General features: G+C 32.9%; 1 pseudogene; it reads left to right on the forward strand.

Annotated features, from left to right (window-relative positions):
- The first annotated feature begins 6,139 nt into the window (after window positions 1-6,139).
- On the forward strand, window positions 6,140-7,204 carry LOC107030303 (annotated as a pseudogene).
- The last annotated feature ends 5,500 nt before the right edge of the window (window positions 7,205-12,704 follow it).

The following is a 12,704-nucleotide window of genomic DNA, read 5'->3' on the forward strand; positions in this document are numbered from 1 at the left end:
TATTCCCTTTTGAAGAAATTAAGTTATGACTTCTTTTTCTAATGGACCTATGAAAGCTGCTCGTGAAGGTTGGTTCCTCACATCATGCACTAGAAGGGGTTGGAGAACATATATCTAATCAGTATATTCCCCATACTAGTGGGTCTGAAGTGAGAAACCATCAACGTCTAAGAGTTGGTTCACATCCTCACACGAGTTATGGTAATCAATCCATGAATCCTACTTTTCAACAAATGGCTGAATTATTCCACAACATGGCTAAATCGATGCATGATCCCAACGGTATTAACTATGAGAAAATAAGGAAAATTGGTGGAGTGGAGTTTGAAGATACTTTTGATCCCACTTATGAACATTGGTTGAAGCGCATGGATAGGGTATTTGAGCAGTTAGAGTATTCAGATGTTGCCAAATTCAAGTATTCTATTTCAATACTACCAAAGTATGCTTATGATTTGTGGCTTAGTGTTCCGAATGCCAAGGTAAAACCTGTTGTTCTAACTTGGGATGATTTTCTTAAGAAATTTCAGAATTATGTCACATTCGGGAAGTACCCCCTATATGTGACCATCCTCGTCATCGTCGGAGAGGATTAGGACTAGCCTCTTAGCATTCATCATTATATTCATACTGTGAAAATGCTGAAAATTTAAAAAGTTTCCTCTTTGCTACGTCATAAGGTTTACTTAAACCTCTCGCTTACGCATAAAATATTTATATTGAGTATAAATAGACCCTTCGTATAAGAAGATTACATAGTTTTATACTTTTATGGAACATAAACACACGCGCGCGCGCGCGCGCACACACACACACACACATATAACATATATATATAACATAGTCTTAAAAGGTATATCTCATATTAAACAATCTAAATGGAGTCAAACATATGGGAACAAGCCCTTACACAATGTAGATATGCCATGTACGGCTTACAACAATGTATCGAAACAACATGAATGACATGATCGTCGTTAGACTATAACAAAGAACCATAGTTAGAGTAATAGCAAGGCATCATCCGCGGACTTGAGGACATACCCACTTGGAGAGTGATTACAAGCTTTCCGTCAAAAGTTATCACGAACCCTTCAACGAGGGGACCTAAAATGTGGGGGGAAAGGGGAAAATCAGGTTAGCACATCACTTGTACTAAGTATAGGACAATATGCACATACAACATAGAAATCATGTTATATTTCATTAGGGCATGCTAATTTACTTTGAAAAGCCTTATGCACATTCAAGAACCAATACAATACAATAGTACATATTCATTAAGTCAAGAACATGACAATACCAAGACTAGTCAAGTAAATATACATATCAACATAATTGAGCACATAATCGAGACAACTATGTCATCAAGTTATAATGTCTACAAGCATGTATAAGAGTTCATAACATCATAACCAAAGTTATACCATTAATCATGAACCCTCATTAAGTCCACTAGTCCAATGACTAAGTAAGGACCCATAACCTAACTCAACCAAGCAAACCCAAGAAGAACTATAAGTAATGTCCAACTTCACATACTATATCATTTAGATGAAATATCATCATAATTTAGCAATAGAGACCATCACATGTTCATAAGTGAAACAAACATCAAATAGCGTCATTAACATGTAAGATCATCATATACATATCATTTACATTTATAAGAACAAAAACACAGAAGAACATCCTTCTAAGACTTCCCTCAAGGCGAACTTGTACAATGTATAGGTAGAGTCCCATAACCCTACGTAGACTAAGCTAAACCCATTAGGTCATCCTAGTTAGTGTTCACTTCATTGCTTCATTTTACCTTTTGGGAACCTCTTTCCTTCACCGACATAGACAATATGAACTAATATGGAATCTGGTGTCATCGAACCCTATACCGAAAGAAGGCGAATACTTGCCACGGTAGTATCAAAGCATTAACGTATCATCTATGTGGAACCACTAGCTAGTATTCCTATGAGGGCAACATAGTTCAAGAACTAGGAAGCTTAGTTGGAACCCTCTTTATGCTACATGCATTATAGTCTCCAATCTTATGAGTACATTAATGATCCAACCTTCCCTATGTGGGAAGGGACACTCCTCATTTCTAGTTCAATCGGTGCTAAGCAAAAGCCCCTTTTGAAATGTCTTTCATTAATAGTCATAACTTAGTTCAGGTCATAGGGTCTACCAATTATATAGTCATCACCATAGCTCTATAGGATTTGCATGGGTATTATCCTTTCATTACAATCCACACATGTGAGGTTAGAATATTTACATAATCACATTATGAAAAGGCACATAGGCAAATTAATCACTACCCTAATGTCATTACATCCTAGACAACAACTCACAAGTCATAATTCAAGACATCCCAATTCAATATCACACAAACCTTGATCAATATTATCATAAGTAATAATTCAATATAACCTCATGATAAAACACAATTAATCATAATTGAAATAAAAGGATTGAGATCAAAAGACTTACCCCAATCTCCTTCACAAGCCATCATACAAGGTTTTACCATCAGTCATCCAATTCAACCCAGCAATGGGTGTGATATAATCATTCAATAGTAATCAACAAGATTATAAAGTCAATAGAATCACTACACAACAATTGATCACTAATTCATAGCCTAGGGTTAGGGATTTAGGTCAAATTCATGATGTACTTAATAACCTAGAGTAATTCACCAAAAACTAGCATGATTGAATCATAATAAATCACAATCTAAGTAAAATAATCTAAAGAAACCAGAAACAAAGTAATTTGGAAGATCAAATTTGTAATAGAAGAAAACCCACTTGAAACTCATCATTTTGAAATCAATTGGAAGGAACCCTTTGGGGAAAGGAATCCCAATGGTGAAAGGAATCACATACCTTGTTAATTGATGGAATATGATGAAGAAAACTTACCTTCTTTGTGCCCTTAGATCTTGACCTAGCCTTCAATGGAGTTCGTCTGTTTTGGAGAGAAAAAAAAGAAAGAAGGAAGAACAATTGGGTTTTGGGAATTATTTGAGTTGGGTTTAGTTTAATTACGTTAGGGTGCTTTATATAGGTGATTAACAAACTTCATTAGACCTCCCTTAACCCCTAACTAATTCAATAACCATCTAATTAATTAATTTGATTAATTAAAACATGGCATCCAAAATAGTGACCTTACCTACGAGACCCGACCTATGCGTCATAGGTCAGTCTACGACTAGTGTCCCTTCTGTGCTGCACATCCGTCATTTTGGTCAGAGACTTTCAAACGAACCCTAAAGAAATTGACTAAGGGACCATTGACGCCTCGTCGATTAGCCTATGCCTCATTGGCTGGCTACCGTTGATGGCACTGTCTTTTGACATCTTTTAGCCAAACAGGAACGACCCTCCTCAAGGACCCTTTGTTTGGTCCTTGGAGAGTCGTACCCGGACGTTCGACTATAAACAAAATTTTATGTGTGTTAGATAACTTTTCACCAAATTTCATGTTTTTTCGATTCATAAAGACTTTCTAAATAATATAAGGCACGCTAGAACCTCTTGAACTAGTTTCCGGACGTCATGAACGTTCCTTGACATTTTGATTCTAAGAATTTTCTAATGACTTATATACATTATATTTGACCTTAAAACAGTGTTACAACGCTTAGAATCTAATGTTAGGATCTATATTATACTTTAGACTTTCGGAGTAATACATTATCCCCCCTTTAGGAATATTCGTCCCCGACTGACGTTAAAACTCTTTGAAAGGAAGAAATAGAATCAAGAATAGCAGCCTAATCAACAACATATCAATACATGAGTTACAATTCAAAAATCAACATGACCTCATGACCTTTTACACAATGCAACTCAAACATTACTTTCAACTCATAAGAGTTCAACATTCATTACATGCTTATTCACTTATTTCAAAGCTTTTTTCAACACATATCAACATGGTCAATACAACTTATGAAAAATGTGGTGATAATAAATGCTACATTAACAATATTAATGAATCAGATTTAACATTCCAACGGCTATTATGGATCAAAGTGTCACGTTCGAACACAACATTAAGGATTAGAGTGTCATGTTCCGACCCATCATTATGCATTTGAGTGCCACTTTTTGACACAGTATTATTGGATTGGAGTGTCACTTTTCAACACGGAATAATTGGATCTGAGTGTAAAGCTCCGACATGGTAACATGAAAGGAAAAAAATGTTGAATTAACTTAATGTACTCAATTTCAAAGAACCCATTTCCCAAATGAGTGTTGTGTGGAGGCATGAGTCCCCATACGTGTGCTTGATATTGAGATTGATTGTGTACTTTCTTTAGGGTTGTTGTCACTGGTTCATGTTGTTTGTTACTTGTCACATGCTATGTGTTATTATATATTTTATATTACTTTTTATTGTATATTAGCTGTATTTTGGATTAGCCGATGATACCTACTCATTCCATGTTGCTCCGTACTGAAACGTACATGTGTTTTCCTTTGTTCCCTTTATGGAATGCAGGGAATGTACCGGCGACTTTGACTTGCCCTCAGCCCTAGCTATTCACCAGCATATCTGGTTCGAGGTTGAGCTACTCATTAAAGATTGTTTTAGACTCTCTCGGTCATGACATGATGTCATTACATTTGAGACATAAACTATTTTATTAATTTATTTTGGTTTATATAGCACTCTTAGACTAAGTATTTGAAGATTAGATGTCCTTCATATGAAGACTTTCAGGTTTTAAAAATTACATATAGTAGACTTGATAAGATTTGTGTTTCTTACACTAATAAGATTTTAGCTTCCGCATTATAATTAGTATTTCATAAGTTTAATGATAAATATAAGTTTGGGTTGGATTCATTTGATCTCTCACATAGGAGTTTATGTGTGGGTTCCACTCATGACTCGTTTTGGGTCGTGACACTAACTATCATTCTATAAAATAGGGGTGAAGTAAAATTCAAAACATAACTTTAACGGTTTGAAACAAAAAATGAGTTGTATAATTTTTGACAGAGATTTTTGTGCATTTCTGATAGGAGATTATTTATTTTTATTCTTCTTCATGAACTGGTGAAAACCTTAATTTTTAACCAATTAAAAGGATTTGAGACCCATAGTAGGATTGGCTTGTTGTGGGATCTACTAAATAGAACCCTTCAAGGCCACAATTTATTTGATGGCAAGAGTAATTGTTGGGTTGAAAAAGATGTAATTGAAATTGACTTTTGTAAAGAATTTTTACTTTCCTAAAGAGTTGCAAATTTTATGAAGAGTTTACACTTGGATAAAAAGTTATGACTTTTCCGTAAGGTTGTGAATTTTTTGAAGGGCTGAGCGTCTTTCTGATATGTAACAACAGAAGCCATTCACACTATCATCTATTCTCTATAAATAGATTGGTTTCTCTTATTTTTCAATAACTTATTTTTGAACTTCTTTCTTTTCTACTAAATATAGTATTCTAAGTGAATTTACTATTGTTGACTGGTTTGCTGACACTGTGGTTTTATGTATTAATACGTAACATTATTCTATTATGAGAGGATATATTCCGTCAACCTTGAATACTTGAGGGAACTAATTTTCTTATGGAAACATTTTTCTTTTAATGGGGTCAAATTTTTTTTTGAGAAAATACTTTGTTTATTATTTTTAATTTTTTTCAGATTCTATTTTCTTTACTGGTTTTAGGTTTCTATTTTTAAAAAATTCTTTAAATTTTATCGTTTCCTACAAAGTTCTTCAAAAGTATTTTTTTAAGTATCTTAGTAATATTTTCACAGCTAAGGTGGCTTTGAAGTTTAGGTGTTTATGTCAGGCATGTTGCATTATACACAAACATTCTATTGATCAGCTTTGATGTCTCCTTAAGAGGATAGTGTTTTTGTAGCTCATGCCGAAAGTTCAAACATTTATCTTTATCTGAAGCCTAACTTCTTCGGATCAAACAATAGCTATCTTGTTTTTGCTGAAGAATATGCCTAAGATTTTGCTTTTCTCCTTTAGCTATTTTTTCCTCCAATATTTTATAGCCAAAATTGTTTGATTTCTACTGTGGAATTCTGACGTTCCTTATTTTTATGATTTCATTCTTCTATTTAAATCAACAGAGTTAGAGATTTCCAGCTAAATGTTTGCCAAGGAGGAGGTTGGGGAGAGTCGTGCACATGTTGTGTATAATGGGAGTGCTTCTAGAATAAGTGAAATTTGGCTTGAAATTTATCCTGTATATGAGTGTGACTCTGGCGAAGGCTTAACATATGCTCCTATAGATTTTCCAAATGCTGGTGATAAGTGGGGTCGGCGTGCAGGGAAAAGAGTTTCAAGTTCAGGTACCTTTAGAGATAGATATTTGTATCTTTCGAAGCATTTTTAGGCTCCAAAAGGTGGACAAAAGAAAAGCTTTTCAAAGTAATATTTCAGTTGAAAAGTATCTTCAGTCTGAGTATCCTGACGTGGATATGAACCAATTTTTTGCGTCATTTAGTTTGATGATTCCTTCGATGAAGTCGCCAAGCTCAAAAGGTTAGGTTTTTGGTATATAGCATGTAGATATTTATTTGGTTTTTTGCTTCATTTAAAAAAACACTTAACACATCATTTTATTGACTTGATGCCAAATTTGTTTTCTTTTTAATCAGAAATTGATTTGACTCAGATATGATAGACAGGACTACATCTTTAGGGACAGAATTGCAGTCTTTACTGTCTGATTTTCCTATAAGAGCCATTACTTGTATTTCTGGTAATGAAATTTGTAGCAGTTTAGCAAAAGAAAATCCTTTTCCGGCCATGGTTTGTGATATTTGTTGCAGTGAACCTGGTTTTTCCCGAGGTTATTATTGTATCCTTTGCTTTAGAAGTATGATGGGTACATTTTTGTTGATGTGAAGCAACAATAGATGGATACATATGTGGATATGTTTCCTATCTAGATTGTGTTATACCAGGTTACATGGCTAGTAAAATTGGAGGAAGCATCAATTTGGATGCACAATATTTATGTCGAGACTATGATTCAAGGATGGATTTTGTTTTAAATTCTCTGATGCTTATAAACACCTGCACATTTGTTTCTTCTTTTGATGACATTGAAAAGATTTTGAATGTTGGCATTTGTATTTTGTGTGGCTCACAAAAAAGAAGTGAAAAAGAGTTGTTGCATCATACTGAATAAATCAAGGCAAAGGTATAGCTAATTGATGAATAATACTTTTTTCCCTTATGATTCTATCTGTTTTCCTTTTGAGTTTTACAGTTACAAGAATGACTAATTTAATAATAATATCAGCTTGGAAAAGGAGTTTGCATTCAAAAAGGAAGGTTGTGTGGATAGCACTAGTAACTTCTCTCCCCTCTCAGCATCTTGTTTGTGTTGATCAGTTACTTTGACTTGAATATTTGAATCTGAGCAAGACATTTCAGTACGTTTCTTTCTAAGCTAATCGTGGGTCTTTCTGCTGGTACGTTTCTTTGTGAATTACAATCTAATTTTGGAACTTATATTGTACTACTAGAGCGTGAATGGATGTATTTTTAATTGGTTCTTGGTTGTTATAGTTAAATTAGGAAGGCATATTTTGCAATGTTGAAATTGAAATTTGAAATTTGGAACTTTGGTAGTACGTTTTTTGACAATTTGAGAGGGAAAATGTTAGGCCATTATTGGCTAATGACGGATAATTTTTGAGGAAAATGATTAGGTTAGCATGACTTACTATATAATATATGTGGTTGGCTAGAGAATGATTAGAAATTGTTTAAATTTTGTTTCTTAAAAACTTAAGGACAAGTATGATTTTCCGTTTTGAAGATTGATTATTATGGGAACAAAATTGTGAGTAGATAATAATTTCATTACAATGATTACTTGAGTGTTATGAGAAATTATCAATTATGATGTAGAGTAGAGAGTCTATCTTGCTTCTGCAATTTTACTTACGGGTGGATTGAATTCAATGAGTTCTTAGTTAGTTTCGATGTAATAGATTTTGTTATGGTGCTAGGTTTTTATTGAATGTTTTATATATTACTATACATAATTAAATTTTAGGTGTATTAATGTATTATATAAAAATAATTAGATTAAGTTATTGAGAGGAAATAAGACTTAACTCTACACTTGCTATTTGAGAAATACTAACCTTGATACATTAGTTAGTATAAAGTATTAGGAATTTGGTTATAGTAATATGATTGTCTACGGATTGGTTGATGATATATTATGCATACTTGATAAATTGGAAACATTCTAAAGCATTGAGAAGAGGAAACGCATCAGTGAAGTAGCTTGCTTGACTTCATATCTTTGGTGGAGGTAGGTTATGGGTTATTTTATTTGATAGATAGACTCTTAATATTGCTTGATAAACATTGAGTGATATGGTGAAGTTCCCGATTTATTTGATTGTATGTTCTATTATTGGTCTGAAATCCACAGATTCTGAAATTAATAATTTTGATCCCTCTCTACAGAAGTGATGTTTTTAATAAAGAAGGCTTGATAAAATATTTTTAATGCGCTGAAAATTAGGGATAATAACTGATAATTTAACAATATTGATTGATCTGATTGTCACGTTTCGATACAATTTTATTGATCTGAGTAAGGTCTTGAGAAGATTGAGTTTCTTTGAAGGGTAGAGTTTCCATGGCTTTCAAGAAGTGAAAATTGGTGAATCCTTATAGCATCCTAGGACACCACCACTATGTTGTATTTTATGTTCTTTTCTATGTTTAGACTTTTATGGGCTGTGACCCAAGTCTATGTAGTTATAATGTCATAGATTGTTTTTGAGATGTATGTTAGAAGTTTTATGAAATGATTCCGCATTATGTTTTGAAAGAAAAGTTTTAATTTCGCACTACTTTTCATATTTATGCAATGAATAAGTATCTAAGGTATTGTATAAGACCTTGTAGAGGTAAAGTACCCCGTGTTCCTACTTGAAGGATGCCCTAACTTCTAGGATTACATTGGATCGTGCCACTCCAAGTTCTAGGTTATTGATGCACATTCCTGATGGAATGTTGATATGATATGTGAACACAGTGAATTGGTGATATATCTATGAAAAAAATTGAAGTAAAAATAATAAGTTTTGAAGGCTAGTAGGTCTGTTCTAACTTTGCTTATATGAAGACTTTTGAGTGAGAATTTAAATTTTCATTTCAGATAGAAGCAAGAGGCATGTAACACTATTTTAGATGTTTTGCTGTTAGTATTAGTTGCACAACTCTTCATCTCTCACTTGATTATCTGTTTCATGGATATCAATATATTGGACTATAGTTTCTCCCTATTGAAATTCTGAGGTTCATATATGACATGCTAAAAATGATGCTTGGTGAAATTTTTGTTGGTTTTGTCATAGTCCTCAAACTTTATTTTATCACATCGATAGTACTTTGCTTTACACTTGTGTTGTATCCTGAGTTTGGGAGGAATTTTCTTTGTTAGGTCACAGACTCTTCAGTAATTTATAAAACAAAGATAGAACATTCTAGCTTCTGCTACATGTTTGATTTTTGAACATCAGATAATAGGATCATATGTAAAGCCTCATGTTTATTTTCATTGCATGGGATGTGCTAAAATGAATGTGACTTGATAACTGCTCAATGAGTGGCAAAAAATTACTTGTAAAACATACAAAACTCTAATACTTGTTTGATGCGTATTACAGTACATCCAGTTGAGAATGAACTTAGAGATGGAAGTCAGATGAAGTCAATAGTCAGTCATTTAAATTGTGTTATGCTCAACTGTACATATAGCAACCAGCTTTTTCAGATTCTTCTCTTTGGTGATCATACCTTGGATGATGTACTCCCCAACTTTGATGGTGAACTTGTAATTCCTTACGGCTCATTACTTAATGATGTGGTGCAAGGGAGCTATGTGATCCACTTGGTGCTTGTTTTCCCAATAGTCTTCTTTTCCCTTCTCCTCAATATGGATGGCCACTTTTTTTCTGTGCAATTACTATTGCCTATGATAATCGCAGATTCCTTTCAATCATAGCAACTCTCGCCTGTCTCATATTTCTTGGAGCAAATTATGTACCTAAGATCTGGGATGCCTTCCAGTTTACTGGCGCCACGACTACTGTCTTTGTTGGTTTCGTTTATTCAGCTGCTATTGTCCTTAGGTGAGTACCATATTCCTTTTTCAACTACATATCTGTAATCATTCTTACATACTTAAATTTAATTCTCCATGTTTGTGATTGATCACAAAGATACACATGGAATTGCAACCAAAAGGGACAAGCTAGTTTCATCGGTCATGATATTTATATTGTTAGTTGTTTCCTCAAGTAGTGTGGAAATCTGCAGTGACATTTACAACCTTTTCAACAATGCAGTTGAAGCTTAGAAGAGCGCAATAGAGTTGGATTCTTTGCCCACATAAGGTTCTTAGTCAATTGTACTTTCGGGTAAGTTAACTGATACTTTAGTTCCTGATTGAGGATGCCAAGTTAATTCCAATAGAATATGAATATCAAGTTGAAGATACATGGAACATATGCAAGGATCAATCTATGTTCTGTATAGCACAGAAAAATCGTAATCTACAAAACGACTAACATTACGAAATTGAGAGCATTTGTATAAGGTTATTAACAACTTTTTTTGATACGACTTTCACATAGTTGTAACTTTTCATTCAATGTTACGAAGAACTCAACAGCTAAAGTAGTTTGTTATACTTTTGTCTCATTTACATACTTAAATCCTTTTGTGCTAAAAAGTAAAAATGATGTACTACATGTGGCGTACACTACGGAAATCAAGGACATTGTGATGGAGTTAAATACGTGGATGAGGACACAGCACTTTTCAGCTTTGATGAGAACACCATGGATCAACCTTAAGCCAGTCTTTTTTTGTACCGGTGTGGTATAAATTGACACGATAAATTTAAAATAAACTGTTGAAAGGGTCTTAAGTTTCGTTACACTGATCTGTACTTTTCACATAACTTAAATAACATTTATCGAGTGACAAATTGTAATCCCAATTATTTTCAGGACATGAAGAAAGAGTAGTTGAGTAAAAACAAGACACGTGAGGAACAACCTCATGGCAGTGTTGCTGAGAAGGAACAACCTCATGAAAGCACTACTGGACAGGGAACTTGATTTTAAAATTTTAAACTTATGTTATTAACATTAGCTTTGCAATAAATTTTTTTCATCTACTGTGATGATTTTTACTATGTTGCCAATCCCAAAAGTGACAATGAAGAAGCACCAATAAACATTGCTCAAGGCCTTTATCGTTCCTGATTTTTAGTAAATCCTCCTTCCTTATTCTTTCTTTACGTGTTTTCTTTCAATTTTATTTTATCAGTCTCTTCTCTCATTTTTCTGTAAAACTTTTCAATTATGGTCCCTTAATTTTATTCATACTGTAAATTTTAGTAAATTAAATTTGATTGTTTGATCGACTTATCTTTCTCCTTTATTTCTGGCAGCACTGCAAGTTCCTCGACTTATCCTTACTATATTACATATGATCTTGAGTCAAGTTGTCATACTCTCACGGACTCAATTTTCTTGTTTATTCATTGTTGAATGCATTCTTTTTTTTATTTGTTCTGATAATTTGAACACAATCTTATATGTAATTTTTTTTTACCTCTTGAAGACAAGAAAGTTGACGCATTAAGTTAAATTATTCTTTCTTGATATTGTTTGAGTTTGGTTATTCTTTCTATTACTATTTTTTCTTTGTTTCTCTATTTATACATATGAATTGAGGTAAATTCATAGTCATTTATAATCTTCACAATAATTTCCACTAAAACAAGTCCCATTTTTAGGATATATATATATATTATAAGTGGGAAGCTTTCAACTTCGAAGTTGAATTACTATTTAGCCCTTACAACATATTAAAAAGTAATTAAATTTTTAATTAATTAAATAATATTATTGAAAAATATTTTTTGATGATTAATTTATAAGTTGAAAAGACTTAATAAAAATGTCAATTAATTTGAAAGTTAAAAACACTTAATCACTTTATTAGGAAATTTGAAAGGATGCATGAAAAATGAAAAGAGTATAATCAGTTATTTACGAAATTTAAACGGTTACATCACTATAAATATCCTTATTACTTCAATGTATGGAATTCAAATGGCTACATCAGTACCATGACTCACATACATTCATATTCATCATTTGGATTGTTACAAAGAGAAAGTTTTTCAGGCTGAATGGAATTCAAAAAATTAAACCATCTTAGTTTCTTCGACAAATATGTTTGGTGCCTTGATGGGAGAATCACGGTTTGGGATATCAGGATCGATATATCAAGAACAAACTCCAAAAGATGAATCACCAGAGTTATTATTTATTTATGTCATATTATTACAAATCAGGCATATGACTGACAACATTACCATGATGATCACCTGTATGGAGATAATCTCCCCCCACCACCCGATGGTCCTAGAATACTAATATATATATATATATTCCTTAGGAGGGTAAAGTAACAACTGTTTTTCTCTTTAACATTTACATATATGTATTTAGCCAACAAAGAATGAGCCAAATTTTGTTTTCATTGAACGTGTAATATAAACGTGCAAAGAAGGTATCGAGAAATAGTATATGTATATATATATATATGTATATATATATATATGTATATGTATATATATATATATATATATATATGAT

The sequence above is a fragment of the Solanum pennellii genome, chromosome 9 (assembly GCF_001406875.1).
Source record: "Solanum pennellii chromosome 9, SPENNV200".
Classification (NCBI taxonomy): domain Eukaryota; kingdom Viridiplantae; phylum Streptophyta; class Magnoliopsida; order Solanales; family Solanaceae; genus Solanum; species Solanum pennellii.